The sequence below is a fragment of the Lolium perenne genome, chromosome 2 (genome assembly GCF_019359855.2).
Source record: "Lolium perenne isolate Kyuss_39 chromosome 2, Kyuss_2.0, whole genome shotgun sequence".
Taxonomy (NCBI): domain Eukaryota; kingdom Viridiplantae; phylum Streptophyta; class Magnoliopsida; order Poales; family Poaceae; genus Lolium; species Lolium perenne.
The window spans coordinates 77,677,531-77,698,794 of record NC_067245.2 but is presented as its reverse complement, the minus strand read 5'-3'; the positions used below and the strand labels follow the sequence as shown (position 1 = coordinate 77,698,794).

At 47.8% G+C, this 21,264-nt stretch overlaps 1 long non-coding RNA gene across 2 annotated transcripts; it reads left to right on the top strand.

The window, feature by feature from the left end:
* Window positions 1-3,885: 3,885 nt before the first annotated feature.
* LOC127333028 (uncharacterized) lies at window positions 3,886-5,902 on the top strand. Of its 2 annotated transcripts, none has more exons than XR_007870876.2 (4): window positions 3,886-4,258; window positions 4,385-4,493; window positions 4,882-5,067; window positions 5,185-5,902. It is a non-coding gene; the product is annotated as an uncharacterized lncRNA (long non-coding RNA). The 2 variants fall into 2 exon arrangements; XR_007870874.2 differs by having other exon boundaries at window positions 3,888-4,258; window positions 5,193-5,902.
* Window positions 5,903-21,264: the final 15,362 nt, after the last annotated feature.

Below are 21,264 nucleotides of genomic sequence, written 5' to 3'. Positions count from 1 at the left end.
TCCTCTCAGCAGGTGGATAATGATGATCATGATGACCAGGTGGTCGAGCCTCCTCGCTACCCCCCCGTGGATGATCTCACTGAGAGCCGTCCTTGTGAGCTGCATGTTAAAGTTTTCAACCTATCCTTCAAGGCGGCGGTCGGCATCCTCTTACCTACAAGGTCTTACCATTGCCGTCCGGTCCAAGACGACTTTGCTGTTGTGATGGTGGATGAAGTGTTGAGAGAGTATGAGGGGTTGGTGCTTGAGCACCCCGGGGTGAAGATGGGGAAATCAAAGAACTGGGAGAAGCCCGTAGAACCACCGTGCAATGGCGGAAGGAGAACATTGTGTTTCCAGGTGAGAAGCCAACAAGCAGGCCACCTTCGCCTCCTCCGCCACCTATGCAGTCTCCTCCGCGTGATAATTCTCCTCTGCGCGATGATGATTCCCCTATCCATGACCAGTCTCCTCCGCGTGAAAATACTCCGCCGCCTCCTCCTCCTCGTCAGGAGACTCCGCCGCTTCCACCTAAGCAAAAGAGGAAGCGGTCCGCGGCACCTCCTACAGCTCAGAAGAGATCATCAACTCCAATGAGGGAACAGACTCCAGAGTTGTTGCCACATGAGCAGACTGAAGAGCAAAAGGCGTTTCTTGCAAGCTGGCCGAAGAAGATGTTTATTCCACCGCAGACAGTGAAGCACTTTGCCGAGACGAGAATGAAGAGACCTGAGCTGAGAGCTGATTATGACCGCTCTCTTGGACAGTCCTCTAGAGCGATGAAAGAAGCAAAAAAGTCGCCCAGCTTGGACAGCAGGACATTCAGGCCGCACCCCACTTCATCGTGGAGCCATATCATGATCCAGAGACGGCATCGATGATCGAACGGGCGGCTAGAGCTCAGGGAGCATCAGTTGAGTACGAAGATTACTATCCAACGGCTCAAGTGGTAAACAAGTATAGATACGGATCTGATCTCGTCAAACCTGGCGAGCTTGCGCGTCTAGGGACTCAGATGCGAAGGTTGCATGACTGGTACCTGAAAGCCTGTCGAAGATGTGAAACCTACATCACGGTGTATCTTAGAGATGAGCATTACTTCCGGGGGGAAGACGAGATAAACATTGAGTTAGAAGAACTGTTTCAGTTATTCAATCAAGACGCCCTCGACAAAGCTGTCATCGATTTGCTACTGCACTCGTAAGTGATTTATTTGTGTAATTAAGTTTGTAGCTCATTCATTTGCACTAACAATTATCCTCATTATATTCTTTGTGTACGCTATACATTTAATTATGCAGAATGAAGAAGCTGGAATACAAAAGAGGCAAGCTCCTACCGCTGGGGTTCATAGACCCAAACACAGTTCATGAAGTTACGGTTCGAGACTTCGCCAAGGACACAGAGGACAACATCGTAATGTTTTTAGAGAAGCAAGCAGACAAAGAGGATATATTCTTTCCCTACAACTTCAAGTGAGTGTTATATATAACATACATTATGCTTGTGCACCTTCCACTTTATTCTCGTAATCATTGAGCTATGCTTGTGCGCTTTCCATTTTATTCTCCTAATCATTGATCTTCACCTTGGAGTCGTAAACGTCATGGACTCGAAACGTAAAGAATATGCGGAATGGGTGGACATGGCTGCCATCCTCCGCAGGTAGTTTCAATCAATTTCGTATTGGCATCTTCATCTGCTCTAATTCGAAGATATCATCAACTAATCAATTACTCATTTACTCATTATTTTTTGCCGGGCAGGGCTTGGAAACGGTTCATCAATACTGTTCCGGGTGAATGGAAACCGGAGCTTACATTTAGAGATTACCTGTAAGTAGTACTATATATATAGCTATGTCCGTGAAACTTTATATATGATATTTACTTTCAATACGATGCTTGATTATTAGTTTGATCGAACTATTTTTTCGTAAAGTGTATGAGGCAGGAAAAAGGGAATAACTTATGTGGATACTACGTCCGCACCTTCATGCGTGACATGTCCTGTCCCAAGGGTGGGGATGCCCAAATACACCACACTCGTGTACGATAACAAATTTTCACAATTAATCTTAATTAGTACCATCTATTGTATTGAGTTCCATTCATATATTGATCTCCTTTTTTAAATATAGATGACACGCCTGCGGGACACTCTCATAACAGCGGATCAAATAAAAGCAATTCAAGAGGAAATCGCGGGATTCTTTATTACCGAGGTCCTTACCCCAGGTGGAGAGCACTATCGGAAGATCGTGACGGCGGAGGATATTCGTTCAGGAAAAGTTGTATTGTAAATATGCATGCATTACGTGTACTGTGTTGACTATGTCATGTACTGTTGACGATGTCTATATATATTCATGACGATTTTTTGTGGTTTCTTGAATGATATATATGCATTGCTGAAACTCTGCCGCGGCAGAGAAACGCTCGCTTTCTGCCGCGGCAGAGAAACGCTGGTACAGCCTAAATCTGTGCCGCGGCAGAGAAATAGCAATTCTCTGCCGCGGCAGAGAAACATAGGCCCGGTTCGTACCACGAACCGGGACCAAAGCCCTTCCAGCGCGAGCTCCCTGGTCGCACCACGTGTTGAGGCCTTTAGGCCCGGTTTATCTTTGAACCGGGACTAAAGGGTACCCCCTTTAGTCCCGCCTAGTTGGTCCCGGTTCAGGAACCGGGTCTAAAGGCCCAAATGGACCGGGCCTATTGCCCCGTTTTCCACTAGTGTGTAGAAAGAGAAATTTGAAAACCAGGGGCTCAAAGTGGGTACCATGCTGAAATTGTCACATATGACCATAATCATATGTGAGCTCAATTTTGATTCAAAATTGATTTGAATTGAGTTTGATTGTTTCCAAAAGTGTTAATAAGTGTTTAGTAATCATTTACAACTAATGTTGCAAACAAAAATGGTCTAGATTAAAGTTTTGTAAAAATGGCATAGGCCATATGTGTGTGTGGAATTGATTTTTAAATTTTCTTTTCCAATTTATTTTTCTTTGTACTTGGATGATCATGAGATCATGGTTAGGGTTTTAGAGTAAGTGAGAACACATAAGCAAGTATCATGGCAAAAACACACTCAAATAATTAATAAGGTGAGCTATATGCATAGTCCTATATGATGAGAAAAAGTTTTTGTTGGCTCTGATTTTTGGACTTCTTGAATTCTCTCTCTTGTTCCTTTTATTGAAACTTGGGATGTTACACAAATCTAAGACCCATGCGAGATCTAAAAAAAAGACACACCGATCTAGACGTGGGAGAGGTGTTGAATATAATTGCCTAGTCTCTTTCATCCGATTGGTCTTTTAATTGAGCTGGCTAGAGCATGCAATGCCAGAATAGATACACCCATATGCAGATAAAATTGCGACACTTATTTTGGACGGAGGGAGTACAGAACCGAAGAAAAACATGAAACTCCTGTAGGCTTCTAAATGGTTTGCATCCGTATGAATATGATGATGCTGAAACTTTGCTGCTACTCCTACTGTGTGGGCATGCTGAACTACCTTAGGAATCATCTCATCTTGACTAAGATTCAGTCGATGATAAATTCCAAGCGCCTCAAGATTCTAAAGAACTTTAAACCCTGTTCAAAGGTTATTTTCAAGCCGATGGAGCACGTGGTTTCACAAGTGGAAGTGGCATTGTACCATGACGAGATGCAAAGATCTATTCAAATACTTGCACGCTAAGATTGTGCTGCTACACCAACTTAGCTTGCTATGTCGAGTCAGCAGTTTATAACATTTTATATGGGTATCAACCAAAAGCGGTAGGCCGATCTAGCATGAAGAACAAGCAAGTGCGAGGGGGTAGGGAGGCCTCTGGGGCTATCCACGATCCCATATGGCGCGCGGGGTGGACAAGCAAAGCGATGTACTGCCTCTTCTCTATGTACTGTTGTGCTCGTACAGATTGTACTTCACGTCGGTGAGGGAAAGAAAAATGCGGGCCAAACTTTTGTTATCACTTGCCACTCGCCAGGCTCTCTTCCTCCCCAAACCCGGCCTCTCCTTTCCCGTCCCGCTCTTCCTTCCGCCGGCGGCGGCAACAGAGGTACTTGTGGCGAGCAGGCAGCCGCCTCGTTTCCTCGAGGCGCCTGTCGGCCATCTCTGGGAGCAAGGGTGTCTAGCATCTACATCTGGACAGACGGGCAGCAAGCTCCCACCTTGGGGCGGACGGGCGGAGAGATGGGGCGGGAACCTGGAGCCATGGATGACGGCAGTCTTGTCGAGGCTGACGCATCGGGAGGTCGGCTACAGGTAACCAACTAGCTGCATCCTGTCCCTCTCTCGCTCTCTCTCTCTGCTCTGCCCTTTCTCGCTTGTAGAAGCCGGCCATTTTTTTTTGCAAGAGAAATTAACCATGGAGAATTTGGTGACTGCTAGGACGTACAGCACCAAGCGGCAGCAATTTGGTTTGGGATTTTGGGAAAGGAAGTGCTCTGCACCTTGGTGAATTAACGGCACGAGAGCTCGTACTGCTCATAACATACAGGTTAGCCTACTGACTTATTTTCTTAATAAGATCTCTAAGAATTTTGTCTGAACAAATAGAAGCATATACTGTATTAGACTTGCTTTTTTACTCTCTCAAATTTCTCGTGAATAAAAGATTTGGCTTACAAATTATCGTATGTATCTATTTTATTCTCTAATATCAGCAAATGACAATATGACATAGTAATTTATAAACCACCAATCTTACAGTTAGATTGTTCTATGAAAAGGGCATTCTTGGTCCTGCTTTTGTATGCGGTCCGGTTGGCTGGAAAAACACAACAGGCTGTTAGCATAATGACCGTTCCAGGTCCTTTTTACCAGCTTGTGCATTAGTTCATTCATGTTTGTTATCTTCAAAAATAAATTAACTCGGGTTTCTGCAGTTTGGCTTGGATGGAGCCATGCTTCTGAGAACCCAGAACTTCCAGATGTGTTGAATGAACATGATTTTTTTTTCTTCGGCCACAATCAGCCACGATGGTCTCACACTCTCACTAAGCCATACGACTGATTCTTCTATTATTGTGCAAGGAGCGGGAGTACCAACTCTTCCATGGAATGGATCACATGTATACATTCTCCTATTTTTGTATAGTTTTTCTTTGGTTTCCTTTTCCTTGCTTAAAGTTAAATCCCGAACCAACTTATAGCTCAATTTCTTATTATCTTTCTGAATTCATTATAAGTTTCACAGATTCTCCAAATGGACGTGCAAGGCAACCGAGATGAGAAGAGACCTGCTGATTTGCGCTTGCGGGAGCATGTCTGTGGCTTGACTATGATGTCTGCATTATGGGGATTTCCGGGTTTCCTCTTCATGTGTTATTCAAAAGTTGAGTTGAGTGCAGTGTACCATTGAATTGCTGCTATGTGTTTACCAGTATAATGTTGTAGTAGCTAAATGAATTTTACTTGGTGCGATGTGTTTACCAACTCATGGTATGCTCGGTATTTACAGGGACTTCATGGTAGATTTGGTCAAAAGACAAGCAAGGCAATTGAGCTGCGGAGAGACCTGCTGATTTGGACTTGGCGGGATCGTGTCTCGGATGGCTTGACTATGATCTCCGTGTTATAGGGATATCTGAATTTCCGATTCATGTCTTATTCAAAGTCTAGCTGACCAAAGTCTACCATTGTACTGGTTCGTACGTGTTTACCAAATCTGCAGTGTTAGAAATAAGCACTCCGGCTCCGGCACGACACCAAGCAATCACGTGTACGAGAAGAATTGCTAGGATACGTATTTGTATAGGAGTGGATCTAGTCACGACTCGTACTGCTAGTTCGAGTAGGATAGCAAGTCCTGGCATATATAAGTGCGTGTATACCTAGCTTTGTAAACTACACCGTGAGTTGAAGCAATAGAAACTACAGGTGCGACACGCACCTGTTGCAATCCAATCGATTCTCCGTACGTACGAATATAGCTAGCTAACAATTCAGATCGATCGCTAGTTTGTTGCTTTGTACGTGTGCAGGTCAGCAGGGGATTTGCTGGTACGTACGTCGTCTCGCCGGAAGTCTTCATCGTCGATCGTCGTCGGACCATACTCGACGGCGTAGTGGGGCTGGGCCAACAATTGGTATCAGAGCCTCGTGGAGGATCTTCTAGTAACGGGAGGTCATGACGAAGGAGATGGGCGAGTTTTCCGGCGTCGCGGCGCCGGTGTCGACGCAGTACCCGCAGTACATCCGCGACAACTACACGGTATGGGCGACCACGATGATGTGGGCGCTCGAGTCCAACGAAATCTGGGAGGCTGTTGATCCAGGCGGCGACGAGTTCAAGAAGGGCGCGTCGAAGTATCGCAAGGACCGACACGCACTCACGGCCATCTGCTCGGTGATGCCGATGGACGTGAAGCAGCACCTGATCTCGAAGAAATCTGCAAAGGAGGCGTGGGAGACGATCAAGACGCTAAATCTTGGTCACGAGCGCGTCCGCGAGGCGGCCCTACAATCCTTGCAGAAGAAGTACGAGAATCTGGAGATGGGAGAAGATGAGACGGTGGACGCCTTCGCTTCGAGGGTCGCTACATTGGTCAATGGGATTCGCGCGCTCGACGAGAAGCTCGAGGAGATCTCGATCGTAAGGCGTTTCCTTCGCGCGGCGCCGCCGCGTTACTTGTCCGTTGTTTCGGCGATCGAGCAGTGCGTTGATCTCAAGACTCTCACGATGGATGATCTAGTTGGACGGTTCAAGGCTCATGATGAGCGGATGAAGATCACCTACGGTGATGCGGTACCGGAAGAGCACGTTATGCTTACCCGTGCCCAGTGGCAGGCGGTGGTCGCCAAAGAGAAGGGCGATAAGGCATATGACAGAAGAAGTGATGAAGAAGCTTCTCGCCCAACGAAAAAGTACATCGCAGGGGAGAACGAGGACGATGCTCCGCCGAGGAGGAAGTTTGACATCAAGAAAGTAAGATGCCATAACTGCGGCGAGCTCGGTCACTTCAAGGTAGATTGCCGGAAACCACCGAAGCCGAAGGAAAGGGATCTCATCGCCCAGGAAGGAGATGATGGACCGATGATGCTGATGCTCGAAGTATGCGAGCAGAAGGACGAGGAGGAGCTACCTCCTCCATCACCGGCTACGGAGATTGTGATGTATCACGGTCTACCATGTGTGGATCACGTGGACAAGCTATGCGACGAAGGTGTCGTCGAGAAGCTACGGAGTGCCCCGTACCCACGTGAAACCACGGATCAGGCAAGTCAAGCTTTGGAGCTTGCTCATGGCGATATATGCGGTCCAATTTCACCCGCAACCCCGTCCGGCAATGAGTACTTCATGCTTGTGGTAGATGATCACAGCCAATACATGTGGATTGTGTTGCTGAAAAGTAAGGATCAAGGTCTACAAGCATTCGAGAAGATCAAGGAAGCTGGAGAGGTCAAGGCGAGGGCGAAGAAGTCCCTACGCATAGATCGGGGTGGTGAATTGAAGCATAAAGTGGTGGCCATGGCACGGAGCATGATGGAGAGCAAAGGCTTGCCAGGAAAGTTCTGGGGTGAGGCAGTCAACACGGCTGTCTACTTGCTGAACAGGGCGCCAACTAGGAGTATGGTTGGGACTCCGTACGAAGCATGGTATGGACGAAAGCCCTCGGTTGATCATCTTCGCACTTTCGGGTGTGTGGCGCATGTCAAGACGGTGTCCGGCCATAAAAGAAGCTTGGTGGATCGGAGTACTCCAATGATCATGACTGGTTATGAAGAAGGCTCAAAAGCGTACCGTTTGAGCAATCCCTCGACCAACAAGGTGATTGTCGCGTGTGACGTAGTCTTCGAGGAAGACTTATCATGGATTTGGAACTCCACGGAACCGGAAGAGATTTTCACTGTTGAACACAGTGATTGTAGGCATGCAGATGATCAAGTTTGGCCAGACACAAGCGTTGGTGCAGCAGCACGCTCGCTAGTGTCTCGCGCTCGACCTGGAGATGAGCCGAGCGAATCCAGCGGTGAAGTTCCAGGCGCTACACCTGGAGGTGTCTCTCCGCGTGGGAGCCCCAGAGCGAGCAGCAGCTCGCGCGCTTGGGCAGACAATCTAGGCAGCAGTGCGCCAGGAGGCTCAGCAGTGGAGCTCCACGGGAGCTCAGTTCGGACCACTCCTAGCGAGGCTAGCAGGCCGGCAGGAGGTGCATACGGGAGCCCACCAAGCAGGCGTGGAAGCTCACAAGCATGGTGTCCACGTTGGGAACCAGGAGGCTTATTTCTTGGTGTGCACTTGCCCAGCCAAGTAAAAGGGCCTCGTGGAGGTTCCACGTACGAACTAGAGAAAGGTTCAGGGGAGCACATCCCAGATTCTGCGACAGACGATAGGGATTCGTCAGGAGGTCTAGGAAGTAAAGAAGGGCTCACTAGCCCAGAAACAAGGCCGGATGAGGGCAGCCGTGTTGCTGTTTTGACCGGGCCAGAAGAAAAGAGGAGCCTAGCTCAGGTTGCACCAGACGGGATGGAAGTTAACATCCTAGCAAGAAATAAGCAGCCACATTATGCATGTCTCCAGCTAATTGATCTAGCTACATGTGAGTTGCCTCGTACGTGGGTACATGATGGCCAAAAGAATCGGCTTGAGTTGCACCCATCAGGCAAGGAGCTAGCTAGCGTTGCTAGTAGCTGCAGCATGCAAGTTCGTGTGAATCTTGGCGAGAAAGAACTTCGGCGAGATCACATTGGCGAGTCGCGAGAGAGCGACGTGGGTCATCAACCAACAAATGAAGGACCCTCAATTGAAGAAACAAGTGCGACGTCGGGCGCAGAAGAGTACGTCGTCATGCCTTCTCCGACTGCACTGGAGACAAGACGACTACGACCGACGCGAGCACGCATGCGACGCGTGTTGGACTACTATCCGAAAAAGATATTTCGGGTGGTTAATAATCCGGAGAAGATGAAGCACAAAGTACAGTGTTTGTTCATCAAGAAACCGGTGAAGACTGAAGACGCGGACAAGGAGGACTGTCGGCGTGAAGCTCAGGAGAAGCCGGCGAAGGTAAGGTCGGTGACATGGGTGCCACGAGGAGCGGCGAAAGCAATGCCGAGGAAGACGCCTGCGGGAAGCAGCTGGCGCATTTGGGACCCAGGTCGAAATGAAGTGCACGTCGTGCTTAGGGGGTGATTGTTAGAAATAAGCACTCCGGCTCCGGCACGACACCAAGCAATCACGTGTACGAGAAGAATTGCTAGGATACGTATTTGTATAGGAGTGGATCTAGTCACGACTCGTACTGCTAGTTCGAGTAGGATAGCAAGTCCTGGCATATATAAGTGCGTGTATACCTAGCTTTGTAAACTACACCGTGAGTTGAAGCAATAGAAACTACAGGTGCGACACGCACCTGTTGCAATCCAATCGATTCTCCGTACGTACGAATATAGCTAGCTAACAATTCAGATCGATCGCTAGTTTGTTGCTTTGTACGTGTGCAGGTCAGCAGGGGATTTGCTGGTACGTACGTCGTCTCGCCGGAAGTCTTCATCGTCGATCGTCGTCGGACCATACTCGATGGCGTAGTGGGGCTGGGCCAACATGCAGTAGGTAAATGAGTTTTACTTGGCATACAAATTTCATCCTATAAGGGCCCATATTGCGTGTCAGTCAATTGCTTCAGCCTTTTTGTTTTGAGAAGTGCATCTGCTGAAAACATATGTTGCTTTATCCTTCCAATTGCTCCTATTCAGATCTTCATATCCCTTTTATACTAATTTTCAGATCATTAAATGATAGTAAGCACTCATCTTAGTCCATTAGTGAAACGAAGTCATTTATTAGCGTGAGACATGCATACACACACTACTTTCTCTTGTACAGGGTTGTAGCATATAATGTGCATACATAAAAAAATCTGGTTTGCATGTATTATTTGACCCCAGTTACCAATTTAATATATCCAAACCAGATTTTTTCTAAAGGCACATGATGTGCTAGAAGCCTAGAACCTTACATTTATAAGGAAACTTCAAAACTTAACAGATCATCTTTTTGGCACTTAGACATATCAGTTGTATTTAAAGAATAAGATAAGGTTTTTCTCTTCAAAGATCATGATTCCAACTCCTGTGCTTTCACTCTTTTACATATATTTACAAGTTGTGATTTTGTTCTTTCGCAGTTTCTGCACTACATGTGTACTGCTAGGCACTTGACCATGTTGCTAGATGCTGAAGTGTACTTTTACTGTCATCTTTGAATGTGGTTAATGTTCTCATTTTGTTGCCTTCTTGAAGGTATACCTAGAAGAACCTTGTCTTAGGGTAGTTGTCCTTTTATTTTGGAATTCTAATCTGTATAGATTTTGTATATACGTATATAATTGAATACCTTATATCAAATCCAGAAGTTCTATGGCTGGAATCGAAATGAGGACTTGTGGCTCATTTGTGATTGGTCCTTCCTTATATTATTGTTATCACCAGAATTTGACCGAGTCAGAAGTGGGCCGCGATCAGGATGGGCTTGGAAGATTACACGTGGAAGATCTCTGAAGCGGCCTTGCACGAAGAGTTTGGGCTAGATTGCCCGTGTATCTTTAATTATAGTAGATTGCATCGTAGATTAAAAGTTAGAGTTCGTCTCGTGCACGGTGGGGATTATTCCCACGTTAGAAAGTCCCCTGGACTATAAATATGTATCTAGGGTTTATGGAATAAACAACAACCAACGTTCAACCAACAAATCAATCTCGGCGCATCGCCAACTCCTTCGTCTCGAGGGTTTCTACCGGTAAGCAACATGCTGCCTAGATCGCATCTTGCGATCTAGGCAGCACAAACTTTATGTTGTTCATGCGTTGCTCGTACTGAAGCCTTTTTGATGGCGAGCAACGTAGTTATCATAGATGTGTTAGGGTTAGCATAGTTCTTCGTATAACATGCTATCGTAGTGCAACCCTTGCATGTCTAGCCGCCCTTACACCTATCTTAGGTGTAGGGGCGGCACCCCGCTTGATCATTATTTAGTAGATCCGATCCGTTACGGTTGCTCCTTGTTCTTCAAGGATTAGTTTAATATCTGCAATAGTTAGGCCTTACAAAGGGTTGGAGGATCCAGCGGCACGTAGGGTGTCGTTTGCTAGTCCTAGACAGGATGTTCCGGGGATCAACCTCGTGTTGGTTTTTAGGCCTTGTCTAGGATCGGCTTACGATCACCGTGCGTGGCCGCGAGGCCCAATCGTGAGTAGGATGATCCGATTATGCGGTGAAAACCCTAAATCGTCGTAGATCGCATTAGCTTTATCTTGATCAAGCAGGACCACCATATATTCGTGCACCTCGTACGAATCATGGGTGGATCGGCTCCTTGAGCCGATTCACAGGATAACATGAGAGCCGATCGAGGCTCGTATTTAATGTTTACGTGTATGCCATGCAGGAAACTAAGCGAGGCATCTCCATCACCTTCCTGACCAGGTATAGGTCAGGTGGCACGCCCTTGCATCAGCATCGGACGTGTGTACCAGAGGCTTTGCGGGCCATCGCTCGGAGGGACCAGGGCCAGCCGCAGCCCTAGGTTGTTACCGGCTCTACTGTGTTGCCCGTCGCTGCCCGCCGGTGGGTTTTGACCGCAACACATTCTGGCACGCCCGGTGGGACAAGCTTCGACATCAACCACCTCGCCATCTACATCTGAGATGGCGGACGACACTCCTGTCACATACGAGCGTCGACCGCAAAAGGGGAGTATGACGCCCCAAACGAAGGAAAGCCGGTGATGAGACATCGGCCGGCACGACGAGGTGTAAACCTCTTTTGAGCAGTGCAGTCGAAATAGGGGCCAATTCAGCAGCCGCCCCGTATTATCCGTGCCATACGTTTTCGCCGACATTCAGCATCAATCTAGCGGGTGACGAAAGACTGGAGTATGGGTTTACATCGGTTTGCGAGGACAAGGAAATCAGCATTGGTCCATGACTGCAGAGCCGATGTTCAGGCATAATCCTACCGACAACCGCAGAGCCGATATCCGCAGTTACCTGACAGAATCGGCTCGGGGGGGCACATGAGCAGGCAGACAGACACATAGGGGCAATGAAATATTAGGAGCCGGTGGAAAATCGGCCAGTAAAAAAAGAATGTAGCAAGTACAGCCGGAGCACTCGAGTTCAGCGAAACATTTGTCCCTACTGGAGAAACGCGCCAAGGGCATGAAGGGCGTCAACACGGATGCGATCTACCTCAGCGATCTCAGCTTCGCCGTCCTCGTCTTTACCCGTCACCAGCTGGCTGCTCAGGGTACGAATTTCAGCCAGATCGGTCTTCAGATCGGCTGTGAGGCCTTTTGCTTCGTCTTGAGAACGGGCAATAAGGGCTTCCTTGTCTTGGATGAGTTGCTTGGTCACCCTTACCCTCTCTTCAAGGCTCTCCAGCTCCTTGCGCAGGGTCTCGAGTTCGGCGCGATTGGCAGAAGTGTCCGTCTTGGCGTCCAGAGCAGCCTTCTTCTCGTTGAGCCGTCGACACTTTTCGGCAATATCGGCTCTCAGTGGAAGCTGGGTGTGGCGAAGAGCAATCCTTTGTCGAGCCGATTGCACCCTTGACTTAAAGACCGACAGGGTAACAATGGGCCATAGCTTCACTTGCAGTGTCATAGGGAGATGGGGCTGGATATCCTCGAGGATGCCTTTGACTTCCTCGGAATTTTCAATCAAGGTCTCAGTTGAGGAAGAAAGCAAGTCTTTGAGACGCTGGAGTGGACCATGGACCGTACTAGGACTCGGCTCTCCACTTGCTTTGGAAGAAGTTGGTTCGATGGATTCTGGATCGAACGTCAGCAAGCTCGAGAGATCACAACCCTGATAGGGCAAACAAAGTGAGTTTAGCATGCAATGAAGAAATTGATGGAGCCAAGGAGGAGGGGCATACCTCTCCCAAGGTAGGAGGAACAGCCGGTGTAGTGACGATCGGCTTTTCTGTGGACTTGGATAGGTCAGCCACTTGGGCAGCCGCGATCGTCGAGGTGGCTAGGTCCAGGGTGGCGGACGGCATCGGTACCTCCTCAACGTCTCCGCTAGGAGTTTCTTCGGTCTGCAGGAGGAAGTGATTAGCCGATCCAAATGACAACGGGTTAGCATGAAGTGTGACCAGGGAGATAATTACATTTGAGACCTCCTGGCTTGATGGAGAGGCTCGTGGGTTCTTACGAGCCCTTTTGACGCAGCGGCGCTTCGTGTGTGACCCCGATCTGGTCGGGGCTTGGGGAGCAGGAGGTTCAGGGATCGACCTTTTCTTAGAAGCCGGCGCTGGTGAAGCCGTCTGGCTCTGGGTGGTGGACCTCTCGGAATTGCCCGAGCTCGAGTCCCCCTGACTGGATTCTTCGGCCCCGCTGGAGGTTTCTTCGGTGGAAGTCTGTAGGAAAGAATACGAGCGTATTGTAAAAGATTTGGAAAGTGGATAAATGTGGACAGGGTCTGAATCAACTTACACGCAAGCTTTCTTGTGCAGGAGCTTTACGCTTCAGGGTTTTCCTGGCAGCCACCTTCCTCACTGCCATCCTCGCCTGAGTCGAGGCTCGGGGGGCAACTGGCCCCGAAGATGGTTTACTCTTGGGAGCCGATTTCGGTGAAATCGGCTGACTCTGCATTATGACTTTCTTCAGGGGTGGCGAGCTCTGGCAGAAGAGAACCACTGGTGCCGGAGGAAGGAATACGAAAGGGGAACCGTCGGCTTGTGTGGGAGCCGGACCATCTTGTTGCTGCCAGGAGATGGAGTCAGGTCACAAACAATCACCATAATGCTGTTACAAGAAATGTTTAAGTGATGTTACCTGGTCTGCAGGGATGTCGTACTCGGCATCAAGTTCTCTCAGCAGCGGTCCTAGAGCCCTCCTGAAAACGTGGGTCTTCCACATGGACCACCAAGTTTCGAAACCGTCGGTAGTGAAGGAGAAACGGAGGTCGCGGGGAATTGGAATGGCCAAAGCGTCAAAGAAGGTATAACACCTTTGGGCAGTAAGGATGTCAGGCAGTTCAGCTCTACTTGCTGTCAGGTGATGCAAGAAGAAGTGTGGAGGCACCTGTCCGAGACCAAGCTGCCGGGCTGCCACTACCGGTTGATAACACTCATAACCGGGCTTGATGATCCGGTTCGAGGTACTCATGCCAACAGGGAGGAAGCAAGGACGAATCATGATGGAGTACAAATGCTGGGTGCTGGCGTCATCGGCAAAGTCATCCAATCGGAAAGAGACTGGGTTTTCAAAATTTGCCGATTCAGTATAAGGGTGGAACAGGGGGTTGTCCAAACCTTGGAAGAAAATCTTAAACCACCCTGCTACTTCCTTGGGGATCAGTCTGCTGCCTGGGAGACCATACAGGGCTTGGCCATAGCTGGTGCATCGAATTTCCTTTCCATTAACATCTGGAAAGGTGCAGGTGGTCAGCGGTGGGAAGTCTGGGATTTGGTTCTGGAAGTATAGTTGGGCCCACAACTGAATAAACCACCAGGGGCCGCCAGTTTTAACTGTCTTTTGAGAGAATAGTTTGACAGACATCAGTTGAAGGGATCGATAGACCTCTCCAAGAAACAGTTTGCCTAGGCCGAGTTGGGTGCCTTTAGCAAGTTCATAGGCCAGGGAGAGGTAATTCTTGGTAGGGGCAAGTGATGGGCCACAGAATATGAAGTGCTCCAGCCAGAAGTTCAGGAAGGCTGTGTGTTCCCTCTCTGTCACGGGGCCTTTGTTTTTCATGTAACGATTGAGATAGGCGCCCCTGCTGGTACACTCTTTTTTAGAGGAAAGAGTGAAAGGGACTTTTGGCAGTTTGAATGCAGAAGGGCTGGGGGATGCAATGTCTAGGCCTGTGATCATGGCCACATCCAGCAGAGTCGGTGTCATAGGGCCATGGCCAAACATGAAGCAGTTCAGTGCATCAGACCAGAAGTAGCCGATGGTTTTCAGGATGTTCTCATTCTTCTCAAGAGGAGACAATGATAATGACAAGGCATCGGCTATCCCTATGGTTTCCCAAGTGGCATAATGGGTTTTGGATACTCTATTGTACCATGCCACCCAACCCTCAGGAGGATTAGGCCAGGCTCGTAAGTAGTCGGCCCAGGAAGTCAGATCTAGGTTCTGACTCACAAAGGGGATTCTGTTAGCTTCGCACGAAATTAACAGGGCGGGACTCTCGGAAGAACGAGGACCGAGGCACATCGAATTTGCGAGAGAAGGATGTGGCAGAAGAATGTCTGAAACCTAAATTGGTAGCGGAACGAAACATTAATCCAGGTGTTTGCCATTAATCCCATGTCAAGTCGAATGGCGAAAGGAGGTTGAGGATTACCTTCAGACCAGAAGCCGTGGCATCGGTGTTGGATGATTCCGCCATGGGATGCGTTGAAGGAGTTGGGGGCGGCGCGGTAGAGATCTGTGATGTAGTCGGTCTTGAGTTGGAACTGCTCAGGCGGCGATTTGGGGATCTGAGTTTGCTTTCTCAGATGGAGGTTGCAAGTTACCGTTTGGAGGGGCGGCTAGGTCGACCTTACTCGTGTTTTTATGATAGAGACCGGTGCGATGCCATCGGCTCTTTTCGGAGATTATTTGACTTTGACGATCGGCGAAAAGTTGACTGGAAATATTTCTTCATTAACAAAGGAGGGTTTTTACAATGAAGAGCCGATTGCTCAAGGAAAGAGGAACAAAAGAAGAGCCGATTGCTCACGTACTACTGATCCTATGTCACTAATCCTCGCTGCCCTTGTCGTCGGCGTCGTAGCTGCCGCCGGCGCTACTTCCGGAGAGCTCCTCGTCACCGCTGCCCCAACTTTCGACAGGAGCTTCTTCCTTTTCGTCGTCATCATCATCTTCACTGACCGCCCAAGCACGGAGGCGCTTCGTCGGCGGGTACCCAGCGGAGGAAGAGGAATCGTCTTCTGCCTCTTCTTCTTCTACCTCCTCGTCCTCCTCTTCCTCCCCATTATCGGAGGAAGTGGAGTTCCTCCATGAGTGGAGGTCATCCTCGCTTTCACTCTTCAGTTCCCCTTCCATGAGGAACTGGAGGTTGCCTTCCTCATCAGTCAGGGACATGTCGCCATCTGACAGGAAGTCAAAGTCCCACTCGGACTCCGACATCGGCTCGCTCGAGGAAGAAGACTGGAAAGAGAGGCCAGAGGGGATGGATGAAGAAGAAGACATTGCTACAGGGGAAGGGGGTTTTTTGGTGCCGATAGCTAGACCCAAGGAGGGGGATGAAAAGCGAGTCAGTCGGCACAGTTAAATAAGGAGGAGCCTGATGGGGATTTAATGCCTTTGCAGTTTCCAAGGGAGTAGTGCTGAAGCTATCAAATTTTTCAGAAAAATTGAGAGGACAGGGCATTATGATGAAGAATGCTGCGACGGTTCTGCTCTGCTACAACATGGCCTGACGAAGAAAAACAGAGTGATTTTGGAATTATCAATTCCAAAACCAGGGGGGCATGTGTTATCACCAGAATTTGACCGAGTCAGAAGTGGGCCGCGATCAGGATGGGCTTGGAAGATTACACGTGGAAGATCTCTGAAGCGGCCTTGCACGAAGAGTTTGGGCTAGATTGCCCGTGTATCTTTAATTATAGTAGATTGCATCGTAGATTAAAAGTTAGAGTTCGTCTCGTGCACGGTGGGGATTATTCCCACGTTAGAAAGTCCCCTGGACTATAAATATGTATCTAGGGTTTATGGAATAAACAACAACCAACGTTCAACCAACAAATCAATCTCGGCGCATCGCCAACTCCTTCGTCTCGAGGGTTTCTACCGGTAAGCAACATGCTGCCTAGATCGCATCTTGCGATCTAGGCAGCACAAGCTTTATGTTGTTCATGCGTTGCTCGTACTGAAGCCTTTTTGATGGCGAGCAACGTAGTTATCATAGATGTGTTAGGGTTAGCATAGTTCTTCGTATAACATGCTATCGTAGTGCAACCCTTGCATGTCTAGCCGCCCTTACACCTATCTTAGGTGTAGGGGCGGCACCCCGCTTGATCATTATTTAGTAGATCCGATCCGTTACGGTTGCTCCTTGTTCTTCAAGGATTAGTTTAATATCTGCAATAGTTAGGCCTTACAAAGGGTTTGAGGATCCAGCGGCACGTAGGGTGTCGTTTGCTAGTCCTAGACAGGATGTTCCGGGGATCAACCTCGTGTTGGTTTTTAGGCCTTGTCTAGGATCGGCTTACGATCACCGTGCGTGGCCGCGAGGCCCAATCGTGAGTAGGATGATCCGATTATGCGGTGAAAACCCTAAATCGTCGTAGATCGCATTAGCTTTATCTTGATCAAGCCGGACCACCATATATTCGTGCACCTCGTACGAATCATGGGTGGATCGGCTCCTTGAGCCGATTCACAGGATAACCTGAGAGCCGATCGAGGCTCGTATTTAATGTTTACGTGTATGCCATGCAGGAAACTAAGCGAGGCATCTCCATCACCTTCCTGACCAGGTATAGGTCAGGTGGCACGCCCTTGCATCAGCATCGGATGTGTGTACCAGAGGCTTTGCGGGCCGTCGCTCGGAGGGACCAGGGCCAGCCGCAGCCCTAGGTTGTTACCGGCTCTACTGTGTTGCCCGTCGCTGCCCGCCGGTGGGTTTTGACCGCAACAATTATACATCGTATCAAATTGAGATCATTCTTTGGACCGTGCATGACACAATTTTTGTTATCATGTGTTGTGATTGGGACACAAAAGACCAGTGAGGAGGCGCCCCAGGGGGCGCCCCAACCACTAGTAGGATAATAAAGGTTGCCTACATTGGACACATGACCGAAGGCAAAGCGGAGCCAGACATTATAGTGTTGATCTAAAAAAAAGTACCAGAACAGGTAATTTTGATGCGTACGAGTCTAGTCGGTGGTGGCTTGATGTCGGCTTTATATATGGCTGAAAATGCATGCGGGTTAAGGCATCTCCAACGCTACGATCCAAATGGACGTGGACTGTCTGTTTTGGGCCGTTGGTGGCCGCGCGGGTACGCGGACAGCGCCCCGCGTCCGTGTGTCCGTTTGGATCGCATGCTGCGCCCAACGCAGCGGCCACCCATTTGCCCATTTGGTCTATTTCTTTGGGAAATAGGTCATTTCGCCACACATACTTATAAATAATATTTAAAAAATATAGAATAATATCAAATAAAATGTAGCATGGTCAAGAAACAAAATGTGTCATAGTTTGAACAAATATAAAAATTACAAATTGAGATTGTCAACTCAATTTATGCGCTCTAGGATCTCCTTCTGCCTATTCTCGAACCAAGCCTTTTTCACCTCGTTCATGGCGGTCAAGTTGGCATTCATGATCATGTGGTCCTCGGCTTGCCATTTTAGTTCAACTTCGTTCTCGTTCAACTCCACCTCTTTGACCCTCGCCGATGCAATGAGCTCCAATTTTTTCTCTTTGAGCTCAATTTCCCTAGCTTTCGTCTTGGCCTTCACCTCTTCAATCTCAAGCTTCCTCTTTTAGACATCAAAGTAGGTCTTCATGTCCTCTTCCTTCTCCCGACGCCTCCTCTCACCCCTCTTGTTCGTGGACACCTCTTTGTCAGCATACATCTCCTTTAAAGTGCCGACCAAATTCATGGCCGAAGCTTCACGCTTCAAGTCGGCCTTGGTTGCCTTGTGACCTCGTGGACGGCTTGCACGAGAAGGGGAGCTACCGCAAGGCTGGCCACCATAAAGGTCAATGACCATGGCATCTTTGGCAGTCTTGTTGCCAGTCAAGGTCGCCATGTACACCTCGTACCCCTCCTGGAACTTGGGGGTGCCCTTGAGTTCCTTCCAACAATGAGGGAAGCCAAAGGTTTTTCCTTCTTTCACATTTTTGAAGAAATCAAAAGCCTGCCACTGATGGTGCTCCAGGTACGGGGCCAGACAATCTTGGTGGTGGTTATGGAAGCGGTTGGGAAACCCCAAGAGGAAGGTGTGATGAGAACAACATTAAGTTTTCCCCCAGTAAGAAACCAAGGTTTAATCGACCAGTAGGAGAAAGGAGTGACTTCTGAAGGTGTTGCTGGCTGACTATTGACAGGACGCACTACCGGCGTCATCAACAACGTGGAACCTACACACCACACAATCGCAATACTTTGCCCCAACTCACAGCGAGGTTGTCAATCTCACTGGTTTTGCTGATAACAAAGAGTTAACCGTATGGTGTGAAAGGAGATGTTTGCAGAGAATGAAAAGAAAACAGTGCTTGCAGAAAGTAAACAGAACATGATGATTGTATCAGTGTAAAGGCAATAGGACCGGGGTCCACAGTTTGCTAGTGGTGTCTCTCCATAAAGATAATAGCATGTTGGGTGAACAAATTACAGCTGGGCAATTGACAGAATAAAGCTCATACATAGCAAGACGACTTCTATGGGATTCGTTTGGGCATTACAACATAATACATAGACCGTAATCCAACTGCGTCTATGACTAATAATCCACCTTCCGGTTAGCGTCCGCACCCATTTCAGTATTAAGTTGCAAGCAACGGATAATCGCATTAAGCAATATGTGTAAAGTAAACAATAGAATTACCCTCGGATAAAACATTGTTGTTTTCTCCCTAGTAGCAACAACACATCTACAATCTTAGAAGTTATTGTCACTCTCCCAGATTACTAGAGGCATGAACCCACTATCGAGTATAAATACTCCCTCTTGGAGTCACAAGCATCTACTTGGCCAGACCATCTACTAGCAACGGAGAGCATGAAAGATCACAAATAACATATGACATCAATCTCAACCATAGTATTCAATATTCATCGGATCCCAGCAAACACAACATGTAGCATTACATAAAGATGATCTTCATCATGATAGGCAGCTCACAAGATCTAAACATGAGGCAGAAATTGGACAAGACAACCATCTAGCTACTGCGATAGATCCATAGTCCAGGGATGAACTACTCACGCATCACATTGGAGGCAGGCATGGCGATGTAGATGCCTACGGCGATGTTCTCCCCTCCGGAAGGGTGCCGGGAAGAGCTTCAGAACCCTCCTGAGATGGATTCTGTGATAGTGGGCGTGACGGAACTTTTCGTGGATGGAGGCTCGGGTATTCAGGTTTTTCCCGAGAAGATGTATAAATAGGCGGAGGAGATAGGTCGGTGGGGTGCCGGGGTGGCCCAGACCACCCCTAGGCGCGGGCCAGGCCAGGTCGCGCCTAGGTGTGGTCTGGCCACCCTGCTGCACCTCTTCGACCCCCCTTCGAATTTCGTCTTCATTATGGTAAATATTGACTTCGGCTTTTGTTTCGTCCAATTTCGAGAATATTTCCTGTACAGATTTTGTGAGACCAAAAATAGCAGAAAACAGGGAACTGGCACTGTGGCATCTTGTCAATAGGTTAGTGCCGGAAAATGTATAAAAGTGTAACGAAGTGCAAGTAAAACATAGTAGAATTGGTGTAAAACAAGCATGGAGCATCAAAAATTATAGATAAGTTTGCGACGTATCAAGCATCCCCAAGCTTAACTCCTGCTCGTCGCCGAGTAGGTAAGTGATAAAAAAATTCTTGAGGTGACATGCAACTATCACAATCTTGATCAAGCTTTTGTAAAGCATTGTAAGCTGGAATCAAAGTACTATAAACGTAGGCATGAAAGATATAATTCTAACAATAGAACTTAGCAACTATGTTATAACATGAGAAGTAACTCAAACAAAAAGATCATGAATAATTATGCAATGAAAGCAACTGTTTGTTTATGAGCATAGAGAAAACATAGCAAAGTGGTATTCATCTTGTCCTTATGGAATAGCAAAACATAAATGCTAGGACACCTTTAAAGTTCAGAGGGTGACTAGATACAAGTAATTTAAGAACAACCAATAACATAATCATGAATCAATCAAGAATTTTTGGGACTATGCACATTACACTCAGAATGACGACTATGCTCTTTTATAGGTGCATAAAGCAAGAAGATGAAGACTCAACATAAAAGTAAAATAAAGGTACTTCGAGGAAGGAAGTAAGGATCAACAATTTATAAAGCTTTCAAAAAGGTATGATACTTATTAGCTTTGAGCTCTCATTGCCCCTATCATAGGCGTCCTGAATGGTTAATGTTAATGTGAGTGCAAAAATGAGTCATATGCTTGACAAGTCATAAGTCGAAAATCCCATGCCCCTTGAATACGAGTACCTACACCTCATGCTACTCAACTTAGGTCCCAAATAAGTTCTTGTCATTGTAAGTATACATGTATCATGAAGAACATGGCGGGGGTACCTCTTGCTCCATGATATGGAAGTACTCTTTCAAATAAATGCAATCCCAC